This window comes from Silene latifolia, chromosome 8 (assembly GCF_048544455.1).
Source record: "Silene latifolia isolate original U9 population chromosome 8, ASM4854445v1, whole genome shotgun sequence".
Classification (NCBI taxonomy): domain Eukaryota; kingdom Viridiplantae; phylum Streptophyta; class Magnoliopsida; order Caryophyllales; family Caryophyllaceae; genus Silene; species Silene latifolia.
Window position 1 is genome coordinate 108,883,796 of NC_133533.1, and position 19,312 is coordinate 108,903,107.

General features: G+C 35.5%; 1 non-coding gene across 1 annotated transcript; it reads right to left on the reverse strand.

The window, feature by feature from the left end:
* Nucleotides 1-8,679: 8,679 nt before the first annotated feature.
* On the reverse strand, nt 8,680-8,787 carry LOC141597747 (small nucleolar RNA R71). Its single transcript, XR_012522966.1, has one exon. It is a non-coding gene; the product is annotated as a small nucleolar RNA R71 (small nucleolar RNA).
* Between the last annotated feature and the right edge of the window lie 10,525 nt (nt 8,788-19,312).

Below are 19,312 nucleotides of genomic sequence, written 5' to 3' on the forward strand. Positions count from 1 at the left end.
CGAATCTCCTTTATTTTAGTTTTGGGTTTTTGAAATTAGAATGTAATTAATAGGTCAATTATGTAATTTTATTTATTGTAATTTCAAAGAAGACTAAAGATGAAGATTCAAGCTCACTCCCGCTACATGGATCAAGATGGAACATCAAGACAAGCTTCTCGGGTCCAAGGATGGATTCCAAATTTGTATTTATTGTTCATTTTGATAGGATAGGCCACACTAGGACTTTTACTGTTTTTTTTTTTTACGTCTTTCATTTTTATTGCTTTTCATTCACATGTTAATAATTGCATCATATTCCGCCTAAAACCAAACCACCTACTACTTCTAAAATGCATGAAAATTGACTCATATAGGTTGTATGTTAGTTTTCATGGACATGCAGATGTCACAGTCTATAAGCCATCACCTTAGTTTATTCATTCTCGCATGCTAGTTTTTAGTTCACTTAAAATGAATTAAAATAAAGTTGATGGGATCTTCCTCCAAAACGGAAATTGAGATTAGTCTTTATAAGGGCAAACATCTATGAATCCTTTCTTCGTCGGTAGGCCTAATACGACCCCTTCTACGTTGGGTAAGTAGTTGTGTTGACTTAGTTTACCTCAACATCATAGTCCGAAGAGTTTCTCGTGATTGTGATGGACTAAAGATAGAATTTACAGAAATTTATCGACCAAGAATTCTAACAGTAGAATTAGGTAAAAGGTTAGCTTATCAATTTGCAGAGAATTGAGTCTTGGGGTCATTTATATAATTCTTGAGGGAGGTCAATTGTATAAATGTTTTTGAGTCTTCGCGTTATGACATTAGCTCATTAGACTTAAAATTAAAACGATGCACATGCTTATTATTTTATTCTTCTTTCGCAGTGTAGAACACGTTTATTATCAATAATACTGTTACAACAAATGGCTGGAAATAACGCAATCCCAATGCCTAGTGCCACACTAGATCGTTCGTCCTGGCTAAAAATGTTTATGGACCAAATGAATCACCCACTCGATCAAGAATGATGGGTCCAATTTTGCGGATCGGGAGGCGGCACTACGGAATGTCGCCATCGCCGACGGTAAGCTCAGGTATTTAACTGAGCCAATACCGGTCAACCCAGGCCCAAATGCAGGAGCCGACGAGTCATTCGCTTATAGTGACTTCGTTATGGAAGCGGGTGCGATAAAGAACGTACTCATCTTTGCAATGGAAACCAATTTGCAGAGACGCTTCATTGTCCAAGGTGCAAACAAGATTTTCACCACGCTCACTAACGAGTTCTCAAAGGCACCAAGGATCGTTACATATGAGTATACCTATCGCTTCTTTGATGCGAAACTCCAGAAGGGCCAACCAGTTAGCCCACACATTCTTCACATGATTGAGAATGTCGAGAAGCTAGAGGCACTGAATTGTAAAATCAGTGAGAGCATTGTCATTGACCGAATGCTTCATTTTCTTCACGATGGTTTTGCCCTTTTCAAGGCGAACTATTACATGAATGACTTGAAAAAGAGTCCTCATGAGCTACACTCCCTTCTCGTACAGACCGAGAAGGATATGAAATTGAGTGGGAGCATGAAGCAGGATGTTCTCACGATTCACAACAAGGGTAAAGGTAAAGGCAAGGCTCATGGCGACCTAGCTGTAGGTAAGCCAAAGTTTAAGAAGCCAGGAAACGGTAAGAGTGCACCTGGTGAGACTAGTGGCTCACAGGGCAAGACAAAGAGCAAGGGCGGTGACATAGAGTGCCACCATTGTCACAAGACTGGACATTGGAGGAGGAACTGTCCCGTCTACCGTGAGGACATCAAGGCAGGCCGCGTCGTTCCTGTTGGTATGTCATCTTATATTCATATGATTGAGATTAACCATGCAAGTTTCGGAACTTGGGTACTAGATACTGGTTGTGGTTCTCATCTGTGTAATCATTTGCAGGGCCTAAAGAACATCATACCTCTCGAAAAAGGTGATGTGGACCTGTGAGTCGGGAATGGAGCACGAGTTGCTGCTGCCTCGAAGGGAACATATATATAATATTTTGTTTTTCATGTGGATTGTACTGACAACATTGAACGGCACAAAGTGAACTGAATTACATTATATTTGTTTTGGTCCGTAATCGCCAATGTGAGCTGATAACTCTGGCTATTATATTGTGCAGTCGATTGATGGTGGGTTCAACGAGCCATAAGTCAAACGGTTGACTGATCGATCACAAGATACGAGATTATGACGATACCTCGTAGGACAACTTTTTGTGACAACGTAATGGAGTCCTAAATGTTTAATAACATTCGGTGCCAGGTCGTGGATAGGACATCCATTGTGTTCCTAGAGTCGATTCTTTTGACTATCAACTGTCTCTTGAGATTAAGACAGTTTTTGGGTGACTTTGGTTTCTTTCTCACGGTCTACCGTAACTGGGGCTAAGTAGATTTTTTCTGGGTCATTTCATACTGTGCTTACATCTGCAGGATTCGAGTTGAGGAAAATATCCAACCCTTATCAGGTATAGTTATTTCTCAGGGCCACTCGAGGAGTTGTAACTGAAATGCATGGTCATGCTCGAATGTTGATTCGTTTATCAGTTAAGTTACTCTCTAGTCGGGAAAACCACTCTTGATACTGATCGCTTGTAAAATACGACCTTTGTGAATTCGGATTTGCAAATTGTTTTACATTGAGTGGGAGAAATTTTATAGGATATGAGAATCGGTTATCGCACATACACTTGTGAGGACAAGTGGAAGTTTGTTGGAGCTTGTGTCCTCCACAAATTAGTGTGATAACATTTGTAAATCTCTTACAGTTCACAAGGGTATACTTCGTATATTTAATCGTTGATTAACGTTTACCTAATAACGGCCGGCTTGCTAGAAAGTTTGACGTTATTATCATACAGATGGCGGTGATCAACTGGTCCCTAAAGGTCACACCTATAGGATGTGTTTGAGAAATGTGGTTATAGAAATATAATCACATTGATGCCCAAAATGACTAAAAAGTTAGTCGATGTGTTAATGAGATAATTATTTAATGAAAATTAAATAATATTAAGTTGAGACGAATTAACTGTCAATTCGTAAATTAAATATAATAAGTTATATTTAATTAAATATATATAATGTTAGCTTGGACGAATTAATCTGTTAATTCGTAATTAAATATAATCAGTTGTATTTAATATCAACAAACTGAATGTGTCATAGTGGTAATAGTGAGGGTACACATACCAAGAGGTCATGGGTTCGATCCTCACTAGATGACAATTCAACACATATTATATATTTTTGGCAAGACCAAAAATAAGGAGAATTTTTAGTCCTTATTTCGGTTTACTTGGCCGAAATTAGGAGAGTTTTTACTTTCCTAATTGATTCCAAGTTTCGGTCTTTATAAAAAGAAAGGTAGAGAATTATTTCTACCCTAATGCTTTTTCTTGACCTTGCCTCCTCTCTCTCATCACAAAAACACAAAAACAACTAAATTTTACAGAAAATTTTTGATCGATTCTAGCATAATCAAAGGGCATATCTCAGTTCGTCTTGGGTGCAACTAATAGGCGAATATCAATTTTAATATTGTTCTTAGGCCATATTTGCTAGAACCGAAGGTTATTTCTGAATCTTTTACTTTTGTTTATGTATTTTATTTTATGATCTTAGATCATCTTTGTTAAATCGTTATAATCCTTCTAAATTAAGGGAAGTATACAGATTATTTCCCACAAGATCCGTATCGGATACGGATCCTAAAATTTGAGATTCTCATAACCGGATATCCGATCCGGTTTTCAAAACCGGATCGGATATCCGATTTTGCTCACCCCTACTTACCAGGCCACAGACCAAGTCCAAACAACATCCATTGATCCACCCCCAACTCAACCAGTCAAGAGGTTCACCTGGCCTAACTTTCAGCTGCCTATATGGCCTGCTGGGACTTGGGAGAGGCCTCAACTAAGTCCATACAGAGTCTCAAACATCCAAGATCAGCCAAGGAAATGCAAGGGAAAAAACAGCAAAGAAAACAAGCAAGGAATCAGTCACATGTTGCTGAGAAGAGTTGATAAAGCATAAAGCAAACTTTTCATTTTTGGTGAGGCAATTGTGGGACTGGCTTGGAAACATCACTGCTCCGTTTCTCCTCAAAAGCCTGCCATAGGAAGGATACAAAAAGCTTTGACTTTGCTATCAGCCGATGCAACAGTAACTTGTGCACAAGGAGACAACTGACAAGGGCAGCTTCCCATTCTTTATTCAGTCTGTTTTTACCCATTGTTGTTTTAATTTTCACCTAGTAATTTTGTTTCCAGCTTGTAAAATATTTAAGGCAGTTTTTACTCATCTTAGATTGAATCTTGGCCCTTGGATTGTAAAGTTTCGAGCTGTAACTCAAAGACAAGGCTTATATAAGGACCTGTGTCTCAACTGATGAAAGTAGATTTTTTTGAATGAAAAATTAGCCTTGAGACTTCTCTCATTTCTTTCAAACTTCTGTTAAGTTGTAGTTTGGAACCCTGGCCTAATAATTAACGTGTAATCTCTGTCGTTAATTGATCAAAGCCAGTTTGGCACCCTTGAATTTAACCTGTGACTGTCTGTGGTTCAGTTTGATTATGTTGAGCAAAGTTCAAGCTTTAATCCTGTGTTCACTGTGGATTTGAGTTTGAAATTTGTTAAGTTAATGTCTTGAATTTTCTGTGAATCTTCTGTGGGAATTTAAGGTCTTGACAATATCTTTTCATTACACAAACAAGTCCTAAACTCAAACTGAGTCTGTTGTCTGCAATCTCAGTGATTCAGGTTGTTTAAGTCAATATTAAAAATACTTAGAGTTCTTCTAAATTCATGAAAATTGGTACAGTTTTAGTTCATTATCAAAACTTATTTGTCACAAAAATCAGAATTTTTCAAGGTCATTTGGTAATTTTAAAGTGTCTTGCAAACCAGGCTGCATTGTTGCCTGTCCATAGGTTTTTACAATACATTTTCGTAATCAAAATCCAGGTTTAACACAATTCCACCTTTGTGTTAGTCTTGGGTTGAAAGAAGCTGTGAGTTCATTATCCCTACTTACAACAAAAACACAAAAACTAGGGGTGAGCAAAATCGGATATCCGATCCGGTTTTGAAAATCGGATCGATATCCGGTTTTGAGAATCTCAAATTTTAGGAGCTGTATCTGATACGGACTTTCCCCATATATTGTTTCCGTATATCCAGAAAAATCGAATATCCGAAAACCGGATATACCATAGAAACTAACGACGCCTCCCTAATCGAAGGCCAAGACTCACCATTTTCGCCCCTAATTCTAGATCTGAGTGGCTTAAATTGCAGAGATGAAGAAGGATGGGGAAAGACGATATTGGTGGCGACGGCGGCATGAGCAATTGCGGTGGTGAAAGACCAAAAGATGTATAGAGGTTGGTCGATCTAGTTGTCGAGAGGTTTAATTTGTGGGTGGAATTAGTAGATCTACTGGGTATTGTGGGTTGGGTGAGTTTGTATGATACGATGGAGTAGGTCGACTGGTGGTGATGAACAGTGACGTCGACTAGTGGTGCAGAACACAAGATTGACTTGTCTTGCAAAATGATTACATTGCTCAGTCTAGTGGTGAGGGTATGGTGGTGGACTGGTGGTGGGGTGAAGTAGCTGTGGGTAAGACGTGAGAGGAGGCACATTTATGGTTGGGGGTTAGGAATGGTGAGAGATATAGAGGGGCTATGTTTTTTTGTGCAGTAATTTTAGGTTTTATGTCATGCGAAATATATTTTTTTTAAATGAAAACCGTATCGGATACCGTATATCCGGTTTCGTATTTTGTTGATCCCTATCCGATACAGTTTTTAAAGAACCGTATCGGATATACAGATTTCCGTATCGGATATACGGATTTCCGTATAATTAAATTCGTATAGCGTATCGGATGCGGATAATAAAACTGGCAGGGCTGGTCCAGTGTAGAGCTGATCAAATGGCCCAAGCCCATTGGCCCTACCCGGCCCGGCCCGCTTTTTAGAAGGGCTTGGGCCTTTTGTTTTGGCCCAAAAAGCCCATGGGCTGCCCAAAAAGGCCCAACATATTTTTGGGCCGGGTTTGGGCCAAGCATTCGGCCCAAATTTTGTCTAGGCCCGGCCCATATTTATTAATAAATGAATATTTTTTTTTATAAAACCTATTAAAATAGTGTTTAAGTTATAAACACCTTTTTAAAAACTCAAGTATATTTTTTTAGATTTATAAAACAATGTGTATATAACATAAATCATATCACGAATGCATGATTATTCTAAAGTGGGGGTGTTTGTCTTTATTTTATTTTGGAGAGCAATTCATAAGCATTTCATCATATTTTGTACAATTTTATAAACTACGTATGTTTTCAACGTAGTAATTAAAGGTATTATGCTAATTATTTTCTAATGTAAGTCATAAATTTTAGGGCCCGAAAAGCCCATTTAGGCCCAAAAGCCCAAATTAGCCCATAAGGGCCGGGTTTGGGCTTGTCAAATAAGCCCACGCATCTGGCCTGGCCCAACCCAGCCCACACAAATGGGCCGTTTTGGATAGAAAGGCCCGGCCTAAGCCCGCACTGGCCCGACCCATGATCACCTCTAGTCCAGTGGACAGTCGGTGATAGGCTGGAGTGATTGTGACTTGTGTGTGTGCTTGGTTATGTTTGTATTACATTGGTAGTTGTTATTGTGTCTTGCCTCAGTTGCTGACCTTGTGTGGCTGTTTCTTGTTTGTCTCTGTTGTGTCTGTCGTGATCCCTTATGGTGAGCAGTCAGTCTTAGCAGGTGATGTCTTAGATGGTAGATGGAGTCTTGGCGGGATCAGTCCTCACGAGTCATGACAGGAGTAGCTTACATAGTAGTGATGAGGTGTATCGTTTGTATTGGTAGTTTGGTTTAATCACTTGTAAAATAATTATAATTGTTCTTTTATCGACTTTTGATGATTACTTTCCTCGGGCAACCGAGATGGTGATGTCCTTATATGCTAAGGAAGGTCTTGTTAAGGCTCCTTGGTATATGGGGGTGTCACACTAGTGGTGTTGGCATAGGAGCTGTATTGATTCAGGAGAGGAAGCATGTGGCCTACTTCAGTGAGAAGATAAGTGGAGCCAACCTAAGGTACTCCACTTATGACAAAGAATTATATGCAATTGTCAGGGCTCTTATGCATTGGAGCCACTACTTGAAACTAAAACCTTTTGTGCCGCATTTAGATTATGAGGCTTTAAAATATATCAATGGCCAGCACAAGTTAAATCACAGGCATGCCAAGTGGGTTGAGTTCTTACAATCCTTCACATTTTCAAGCAAGTACAAAGAGGGTAAGCAAAACATTGTTGCTGATGCACTGTCCAGGAGATATTCATTACTGTCAGTGATGGAACGGAAAGTTCTTGGGTTTGAGTTCATGAAGGAGCTGTACAAAGATGATCCTGATTTTTATGAAGACTGGTTGGCTTAGACAGAAGGGACTAAGGTTCAGGGAACCAAATTCTTGCTGCATAAGGGTTTCATGTTCCATGGAAACAAGCTATGTGTTCCAAGAGGCTCATACAGAGATCTGTTGATCAAAGAAGTTCACTCCATTGGGTTAGGAGGTCATTTTGGGGTCCAAAAGACTCTGGATATCTTGCAGGAGCAGTTCTATTAGCCCAAAAAGATGGGAGATGTCTAGGTGATGCTCCATTTGCCACCAAACTAAGAGCTCCTTTCAGGGAGGCCCTTACACACCATTACCAGTGCCAAAAAAACCTTAGGAAGATGTGAGCATGGAGTTCATCATTGCCTTACCAAGAACTCAAAGAGAAAATGACTCAGTGATGGTTGAAGTTGACAGGTTCGGTAAAATGGCTCATTTCATAGCATGTAAGAAAACTGAGGATGTTGTGAGTGTTGCTGAGCTTTATTTCAGTAACATTGTCAAGATACATGGGGTTCCTAAGACCATAGTCTCAGACAGAGATGTCAAGTTCATGAGTTGCTTTGTGATTTGTTGAATTTTATCTTGTTTTTCTTTTGTCTTCAAGAACACTTGTTCCTTAGAGCCGTTCTCACAATCCTCTTGTAGTTCTCTTGTCTTATGCCCAGGTCCTCTAGAACCGGTAAACCATTACCATTTGATCCCAAACTCGAGAAAACCTTTCGTAGGAATTTGAACTTCTTCAAGGAGATTGTACAAGCTTCTAATCTTGAAAGCTTATACCGAATTCGTGCTACTTATCAAGATTAAGAAGGAGACGCTTCTAGTCTTTCACCACCACTTTCTCCACCATATTCCCTTATTCCAATCAAGAAGATGGTGCAATTATCCGATCATACCAAGTTCACCGCGGCATGCTTCCTAGGGGTATTGCTACTGTCTATATTGAAGCGGGAGACATTGAAATCAAGCCGACTTTCATAATATAAGCCTTGTGGAGCGTCGTCAATCGGAAGATCCAAACTTGCATATCCAAAATTTCTGTGACTATTGCTTGATGATTGGGCAAATGGGGATCACACAAGCTCAAATTAGGGAGATGCTCTTCCTTTTTCTCCCTTGAAAGATAAAGCAAAGTTTTGGATCAATAGCCTCGATAAAGTTGCAATGGGAATAACCGATTCGAAATCATTGACTTAACGTTCTATTAAATGTATTTTTCACTGGAAAAGACCCAACAATTAAGAAGCCAAATCACGGGATTTCTTCAAAATGGTGATAAAAGCTTGTATGAAGCATGGGAAATATATAAGGAGATGCAAAGACAATACCCTCATCATGGGTTAGATCCATGGTTCCTTGATATTACATTCTATGATGGCTGTTGGGCCGAGTCTCTCCTGGACTCCGCTAACAATGCGATTCCACCAAATTGATACAGATATTGCTCATGCTACCATTGAATTCATGTATCCAAGGTCAAAGTCGATTAAATCCTACTCCCTCCATTTAGCTCCAAATACAACATTTAATTTTATGACATTATTCATAAATGAAGAGTCTCTTTACGATTCCTTGTGATTTATAAGAAAAAAAAATGGTCATGTGGGATCTTGTTTGATTCATCTTTAAGAGTATAATAAGAACACGAAATTTTTATACTTTTTGATAATGTAAAAGTAAAGATATTTACGTTACAAATTGTGAATTGGCAAACGTGTAAAAGGGAAATGTTGTGTTTGGAGTTGAATAGAAGGGGTAACATGCAAGAAGTGGTAAAAAAGTAAGTCGTAAAACTTTAAGATGCAAGAATTATCTATGCAATTTTCGATTCTAAATGGTTGAGTCCGGTCCAAGTGGTCCCTAAGAAAGGAGGGACTACGGTAGTCAAAAATAATAAAAATGAACTCATCCCTACTAAAATTTTTACAGGATGCGCATGTGCATTGACTATAGGAGGTTGAATTTGACTACCAAGAAAGACCGCTACCCATTACCTTTTATTGCCCAAATGTTGGAGAGGTTGACATGTCATAAGTACTTTTGCTACTTAGATGTTTATTCGGGGTTCTTCCAAATACTTATTCACTACGATGACCAAGAAAAGACCACTTTCAATTGCTCTTATGGTACCTTGCTACCGTAAGATGCCTTTATATCTACGTAATGCACCCGCTACTTTCCAACGTTGCATGATTACCATTTTCTCCGATTTCATTGAGTCCATCATAGAAGTTTTTATGGATGATTTTAGTGTTTATGAGTCTTCATGTGATGCATGTTTGACTAACTTGACCAAGGTTTTGAATAGATGCGAAGAAGTTAATTTGGTTTTGAATTGGGAGAAGTGCCACTTCATGGTGAATGAAGGAGTGGCGCTTGGTCATATTTTTGGAAAGAGGTATTGAGGTGGACCGTGCTAAAATTCAATTTATTGAACAACTTCCCCCTCCCGTGAGTATTAAAGGTGTAAGGAGCCTTCTAAGCCATGCAAGGTTTTACCGCCGCTTTATTAAGGATTTTTCTAAAATTTCTAAGCCCCTTACCGAGCTCCTTTTAATGGATGCTCCATTTGTGTCCAATAATGCTTGTCTTGAGCCGTTTAACAAGATTAAGAAGGCTTTGATTTACGCACCTATCATCCAATCACCGAATTGGAACTTGCCCTTCAAATTGATGTGCGATGCAAGTGACTATGTGGTAGGTGATGTCTTGCTTGGACAAAGGAAAGATAATGTGCTTCATGCAATCTACTATGCGAGCAAAACCTTGGATGCGGCCCAAATTAACTATGTTGCAACCTAGACGGAGCTACTTGCCATTATCTATGTCTTAGACAAATTCCGCTTTTATTTGATTGGGTCCAAGGTTACTGTCTATTTCGATTACGCCGCTTTGAAGCATCTAATTTCAAAGCAAAAGGCTTTGCCAGAATTTGATCTTGAGATTCGCGACAAGAAGGGGGCTGGATATATTGTTGCCGATCACCTTTCTCGATTAAGATTTGATGATGGAAGCATTTATATTCCTATCGATGAATCTTTTGTCGACGACTCCTGGATGATGGTGGATGCTATGTGTTCCTTTCGATTTCTATTCCTCGTCGAACCTTTGAAACTTTGGAGGCTGATAATTAGAAGGCGTGCACAAGTTATCAATCCTCTTAATATAAGGCTTGATACAATACCCCGTGCTGGTCGAGCTATCGCCTAGTTAACTTTTGATCGTGTTGGTTATCAGCTTGTGGAGCTGCTTTTTAGTGTAGGCACCAATTTTATTGCCAAAAGGCTTTCCATTGTCATCGTCATCCTTATCAGTTTCATCATCCTTGTCGGTGTCACTATGCTCGCTCTGGGTCTTCTTCTCACGAAGCTCCACAATTGCCTTCGTTCAATTTTTTTTCTTCTTCATTCTCCTTCATCATCTTTTCAAGGATCTTAATCATGTTCTTGACTTGCTCTTAGAAACTTAAGCCACTTATCACCATGAATGAAGGACCGGTAGAAATAAAGGCTTCTTTTTTCTTTGCCGACGCCTGGGCTCGCATGGAGAGGCCTTGTTGTCGACCTTAGCATCATTTTTACGCTCCTCACAAGGAAAAGAGGCAACAAAGATACATGTAGCAGTAGCAGTTGTGGATCGGAGGCGACAAAGATCTTTCGCTGGTAGGGACATATGTAGAGCAAATGATGGTAACAACAACATTGACATCAGTCTTCCTTATAGCAGCGTTTGGAGTTCCTTGTACGATAGCTGCATATGTTCTCTTTGACGAGATGGAGGAGATGCTTTATTTGGTGGACATCTTCTTGAAACGGTTGGCTTATTTAAAATGGCAATTGAGATGAGAGATAAAGATTTTCACGTCATGTTCACCAAAATTTGTTAAACAAATTTTGTATTCAAAATAACTGTAATACAAAAAAAAAAAAAAAAATCATTTTATTAATATCAGAAATTTATGTGTACAATCTATAATGTATCCTCTAATTCTAATGCGTCGTAGGAGAGTAAGTACACGTAATGATACCTTTATATGTTATATGCACTCTGTAGGAGGTGTCGATTTGTATTTTTGAGAGGGTCGATGCGATTTGAATCTCTCTTCAATATTGTAGCTTGGATTTGAATTTCTTCGGCATGAGACATAGATTTAGTGTGCTTGTTGACTACTTGTAGAGGTATTTTGCGAGGGAAATTTGTAAAACTTTAATGTCTTCTTCTCTCTGAATTTCGCACTTATGATTGCTCTAACCTTGGAATTAATGAAATGAATTTTATTTAGAGTTTAGCTTCACCCATGATAGATTTTGTTGTAAACCAGCCCCATTTTGTAATCCGAATTGACCCATATTTCAATTAATTGGGACAAAATAATTAAATCGACTCAAAAATTAGTATTAAATATTAGTATTAACTCAAAATAATTTCATTTATTTCATTTTTTATTTGACACTTTAATAAAATTTTATTGCCTACAACTACAGGGGAACACCAAAATTCACTAATAAAAGTTTGTGTCAATGATTAATTTAACCACAAATTCTTGTTTAAGATAAAAGTATTCGTCGTAAATCTAAAATGGTTCTAATAATATAGATAAGATAAAATCAAAATGCCAAATATTAATAAAAATTAAACTTTTTTTTTACAACAATAAAGATAGTGTTCTTACACAGTACCTACTCGACTCTCCGAGTCGACCTTTATTATTACATTATTTGAACAGGAAATTAACTAAAGATGGGGTTGACAAACATAATAGGTTTCTTGAGGGGACGATTTGAGCTTACCAAATGAGCAAAAACTTTTTTTCTTTTCTTTTCTTTATCAATTGAGCTTCAGAGGAGTACCTGCAACAAGACATACTTACGCCTCGAGGACGTAGAAATTTACGGGAGAAAGATCTACTTGTAGAGAAAGTAGATAAATTGTGTCTCGGAGATTCATCCCATTGGCTATGATTCTTCTTGGAGGTAGTAATTCTATTGTTCTCTCTCACATGACGATTAGAAGGAGAGTACCTGCGAAGCATACATGTAGTAGGGGCACATGATAGTTTACCAAACGAAGAAGTCTTGCACTAGTTAGTACTAGCAGAAAAAAGAAACGGCTGGTAATCATTTGAATCATTAGGGGCTTGAGAGCAAATAGAGGTGTTGGTCATGTCATTCACCAATGAATTAGGAGCGACAACCGTAGAGTTTCCTTGGAGGATTTGAATATCAGGAGGAGAGAAGTTGTCACAAATAGAGAATGAACTCGAACTTACGCCAGAAATGAAGGATGCCCTCGAACTAATACCATGCATGAATCACATTAATGACATCTGAAGAAGAAGGCGTATCTTCATTAACCACCATCATGTTAAGTTTTCACTTTTTAGAACGTCTCCTCTTCTTCTTCTTCTTATAATAATCTCTTGTAATTTCTCCGTCCTTAGCAACCTCGATATTAAGGATCCGAATTGTTATAGTTGACAATTCTCTTTATGGTAATAGCTCACCTTATTACCTTGAATTAGCTTTTAGTACCTAGTAAACTTGTCCGGAGATCCTTTGTTGGAAATTTCCTCCACTCTTTTTGAGAACTCAAGAACCCACTTGTTAGGAATATGCTCATTCTTCTCTAAATTAGTATTCCAATCAATCCCACAAGCACTTTGAGCATCAACCATCTCCATATTCACAATCACATTATCCTTTATACTCATATCAGTATGATATTCCGTCACCATGATCACAATTTCACTATCATTTATATTCATTTCAGAATCTGAAACATGCCCAGAATCTGAAACATGCATATGTTTCTTACTGTTCCCATCCACGCCAACCGCAGGAGCGACCACCCATACTCTTTTACCATTTTCCTTAATGAGAAGGTGACCTTTAACCACATCTAATTCCCTTATAACATCCTTATTTCTAGGTTCGGCCACCAGTGCCTCCAGCAGATCTGTTTCAGCTTCCAAAAACCGTTTGAACTTCATAAAAGAAACCGCACTACGAAAAAGTGCCTTGACATTACAAGGAAATGTGTCTAATAGCATGGAGCACAAATCAATAGCAGCTTGGTATTCCTCAATTTTTCGGGTACACGCGGCGAGATTAGAATTAAGGGAGACCGCAAGATCCGATAAAGATTGGATATCTTCACCACCAATAATTCTCAAACTCAGATCTAAAAGTTTAAATGCTTCATCGTAGCAATCAGCAGCCCTATCGAAATAATTTTGCTTAAAAAAACCATTCCCCTTGTCTTTAAGCTCCTTCACCTCAAACAGAGGTGACCCTTGAAGTTTCATAAAGGAGCCTAACATCCTATCCCCATCTTCCTCCATAAACCCATCACTAACGTAAGCACAAGCAAAGGCTTCAAGAAATATATGATAAACTGTAGAAGAGACTATTTCTTGTAGTGGAAGTACTGGAAACAACACACCTTAAAACCCCTACCCAGTAAACAATAGTAAAAGAGCCAAAACCCCTCAACAGAGACCAAGGTCCCGACAAATAAGCAAAGACTTCAACTGAAAAACATCAGTAAAAACAAAATCGACCAAAATCACTTCCACCACAAAAGCTTACGAAAAGCTTAAAAATACTATAGATTCTTGATCGGAGCAGGAGTTGAGAAAAAACGGCCATAAATAATCCGACAACAGCGAGAATTGAACGATTAAACAGCCATAAAATTAAACTTGTCATATTAATGTGATTGGGATATTGTTTAGTTCGCTTTTAACTTAAGACGGATACGTTTTAAGAGAGACTAAAGCTCTGTTCTTTAAGACTTAATTTCAGCTCATTCTATTCAGTTTAGTTAAGTTTCATTCAGTTTTTTTTTCTCTATGATTTGAACTGAATGGAACTGGGCTGAATTGAACTTAACTGAATGAAGCTGAAGTGAACTGAATGAATGAAGCTGAAGTAAGAGTTCATTTGTGAAGAGATCAGTTGAACTCAACTGAATGAATCTAAACTAAAATGAGCTGAAATGGATAAAGTCGAGCTGAAAATATGCCCGAAAGAACATCTCTGTTCAAATCAGTTCTGCTATGTTCAATTCAGATCAGTTCAACTCTATTAAATCCAGCTCTTTTTGACCGAAAATAAGAGTACCAAATTATTAATAATGTAACAAAGTCACGTAGGGACATCGTGGCCTCCAATCCCTTGTGCAATTGGACTTATGGAGGGGCATGTTAGAAACAAAGATACATCCAATCCTTGTCTGACAATCTCGTGAAATATTCTACTTTTATTTCTTTTTTTCTCTTTGTCATTAAATGTGGTATGTATCTTTCAAACAGATTTTAATGTTTCGAATGTGTGTCACTATTAGTCTATTAAAACAATTAGTGTCCAATTATTATTCCCGTTGTCTTAACTTGTTACGTGTTACAAGTACTTAGTTACTTAGAGATGAGGTTGGTTGTGTCATATACCACATGTTACGTGAGGAATACAAGAAGTGAGAGCACCCACGATCAATGTGTACGTTAGAATTGTGATCGCACTATGCATTGATTGACAATGACAATTGACAAACACAAACAAATATGTCCTTCTATATATATTTAGCGAGATCGATTAATATGGTTAAAAATGGTAAAACTCGTGTTTGATGTCGATTTTGTTAATATGTCATTGTACAATCATGGATTGAAACGAGACATTTGGTATGAATTTAGAAGTTAGAAACATGATGCTAGACACATGAGATTAAGGGTTAAGGTGGTAATTTTAGAATTCATTAAACTAGGTTTGGTGTCCGGCTACGCCCGGGCTACCTTTACTTAGCATTTAAATTTTATTTTTTATTAGATATGTTTCGCTAAATTTGGTTAACACATACATTATAATTTATATGTTGAAATTATGATGAGATATAAAATTAATCAACAAATTATGTGACACGTTCATCACTCCCGCTGTCAATATTATTACTTTCACTACATCCCCTGTTAATATTATTAGGTTCACTACTTCTTCAGTTAACGTTGTTTGTTTAACTACTCCTACTATTGTTACGGTTAACCCGTTAGTTTTGTCAAACTCATATATTTAAATAAATTAATATTTTCTTAAATCGAATTGTTAATTAATTTTTCATACTCTCTCCGTTGTTCCTACTGTTACTTTCATTACATATTTTGTGACTACTATAGTACTATTACTTTCAATTATCTCGTCGTCATAATTTTTTCTTTCACTACTCCCGCATTTATTATTGTTAATTTCACTACTCCCATTGTTGTTAGTATGACATTCACTACTCTGGTTGCTATTATTGTCGTTTTTACTACTCACATGGGGTGGTTACTATCATATCATAATAGTTAATTATCTAGTTGTATTAGAGTTATATATTTAAATAAATCTTAGATTAGAATATTATTTAAGAGCAAATATTATTATTGCCAATTAAATTACAAATCTATTGAATTATGGAAAATTATATTTTTTGGAAATCTAGATTGATTTATTTATCTTTTAATAGTTTCCAAAATATAAAATACTTATATTATATTATATTCGTGTATGTTAAATAATTAACATCTTTGTACTAATTAATACCATAAGTGGGGCATGCTATTTTAAGGAAAATCACCATATTATAGTGTTCTCTAAATTTATACTTCAACTAAAATTATATAATATTGACATTGAAGTCTCTTAGTCGGGTCCATCACACAGTGTTATGATTAAAAACTATATAGTATAATTAATTTGTATAGATTTATTTAATTACAATGAAATCCCTTGGTTTTGGAATTAATATATAGTACTAGTACTTAATTACCATTAATTTTTTTTTTCATTAAATAAAATTATTTAAAGTTGCATACCACATAAATTTATCATTAATATATTTTTTATAACATATCCTAAAATTACGATGAAATAAATTTTGAGAAACATTCACTACTACCGCTATTGATATTTTACTCTTATTAATAAAACAATAGTAATAACATTTCACCACTTACCCGTAATCACTGTACTTTCACTACTCCCGCCGTAATTATTGTTACTGTCACTACTGCCGCATTAATATTGATAATTTCACTACTCCAGCCGTAATTATTGTTACTTTCACTATTGCCGCATTAATATTGATTATTTCACTACTCCCGTAGTCCCGTTGTTGTTTCTACCACTCTCACTAATCTCATTGATAATATTGTTATTTTTACTATTCAAATGAGTGATTACTATCATATAACTATATACAATGTTTCTACAATTTTTTTCTTTACTGACGAAATTACTTTTACTACTTAGGCATGCAATTTTAAGAGGATTATATATTCATATAAATATATTACATATATGCATTAAATCATATCGAAAGAATTATACAATATTATATATTATGGTATCTAACTTGAATTATTTATAACCTAGTTATTATATTTTTGTATGTTAAATAATTAGCATCTCTATACATCTAATCAATACTATAAAGTTTAATAAAATTGCATAGATTTTAAATTTAATATATAATTTTATGATGATAATAATTAATATTATAAGTGTAAATGTTCATACTAATTAATTATTTTATTTTAAGGAAATTGACCATCTTCTAGTCTTTTATAAATATTTTGGAAAATTACCAAGCATCTTCTTTCTTTTAGTCTTCTTGAAATTGACCATCTTAATTGATTATTTTATTTTAAGGAAATTGACCATCTTAATTAATTGTTTTATTTTAAAGAAATTGACCATGTTTAGGAAAATTGACAAGCTTCTATATAATTTAATTTTAACCCAAACTATATAATATTTGCATTGAGATCCCTTCATCGGGTCTATCACACGGTGCTATTGATTTAAAACTATATAATATAATTAATTTTTATAACTTTCTTTAATTACATTGAAATCCCTTAATTTCTGGATTTAATATATAGTACTAGTATTGGTGCCCGGCTTCGCCCGGGCAACCTCTACTTACCATTAATTTTTTTTTTCATTAAATAAAATTACTTAAAATTGCATAACCCATAAATTTATCATTAATATATTTTTTTGTGACATATCCTAAAATTACGATGAAATAAATTTTGAGACAAATTCCATAATCCCGCTATTAATATTTTACTCTTATTAATGAAACAATAGTAATAACATTTCACTACTTGCCCGTAATCATTGATAATTTCACTACTCTCGCCGTAATTATTGTTACCATCACTACTGCCGCATTAATATTGATAATTTCACTACTCTCGCCGTAATTATTGTTACTTTCACTATCGCCGCATTAATATTGATTATTTCACTACTCCCGTTGTTGTTTTTATTACTTTCACTAATCTCGCTGATAATATTGTTACTTTTACTATTCAAATGAGTGATTATTATCATATAACTATATCTAATATTACTACAATTATTTCTTTACTCACGAAATTACTTTTACTAAGTATGTAATTTTAAGAGGATTCTATATTTAAATAAATATATTACATATATGCACCAAATCAAATCGAAACAATTATGCAATATTATATATTATGAAATCTAACTTGAATTATTTTTAACCTACATATATTATATTTTTATATGTTAAATAATTAACATCTCTATACATCTAATAAACTATAAAGTTTAATAAAATTACATAGATTTTGAATTTAATATATAATTTTATGATGATAATAATTAATAGCATAAGTGTACATGTTTATACTAATTAATTATTTTATTTTAAGGAAATTGACCATCTTCTAGTCTTCTATAAATATTTAGGAAAATTACCAAGCATCTTCTTTCTTTTAGTCTCTTTGAAATTGACCATCTTAATTAATTATTTTATTTTAAGAAAATTGACCATCTTAATTAATTATTTTATTTTAAGGAAATTGACCATGTTTTAGTCTCTTACAAATGTTTAGGAAAATTACCAAGCTTCTATATAATTTAATTTTAACTCAAACTATATAATATTTGCATTGAGATCCCTTAATCGGGTCCATCACACGGTGCTGCTGATTTTAAACTATATAGTATAATTAATTTGTATAACTTTCTTTAATTACATGGAAGTCCCTTGGTTTCTGGATTTAATATATAGTATTGATTGATTAATTGATATTCCAACCCGGTTTCAAAATAACCTAATTAACTAAACATTAACAAGCACCATCCTAAATTCTTTTGTGAAACTTCAATTGGAAAATAAAAGAAGATAGGTTTTCACATAGTTAAATTGTTGTATTTTTTTTTTTTTTTGAAAGAAAAGATCAATTCATCATACGACATCTACAACACGTGTCAAATTTGACCGGATACAACTCGACTCGAACCAAATAAAATAAAATATCGTTCAAAGAAAGATCTGTAAACTTGAATTGCTCCAAAGCACTTCCTCTATCATATCGCCGCAAACAGCTTTTCACAAGAGGATCATAAAATCTTAAGCCTTGACCATATTTATACTTTCCCAGACCAAGTATTAATTGACTCCGAAAGTTTCATATATCCGTATTTAGTTCAATCCCATCCGACCCAAGCCCAACCTTACTAATACTAATATGGAATAAATAGGCTTATCATTAGAATGCAGGTAGGTCAATTACAATAGTGAGATTCCTGAGTCCCTGACACTATAATCGTGTGATCACTCTTTTTTATCTTTTAGCTTGAAAAAGTAATAAAGACACGGTAAAACGGTTGTAATAGAAGAATCAATTATGATCATCAGAATTAATTTACTGCAACAGTTAATATTGTCCCTTTTGTCCCTAGTAAAAATTCAATGCTTACATCAACCCCAAATGATCAACCCTAGGCATCTAATACTGAGCCCACTACCCATCCTAATAGTAATAATTTATATCGTTGAAATTAGGCTGT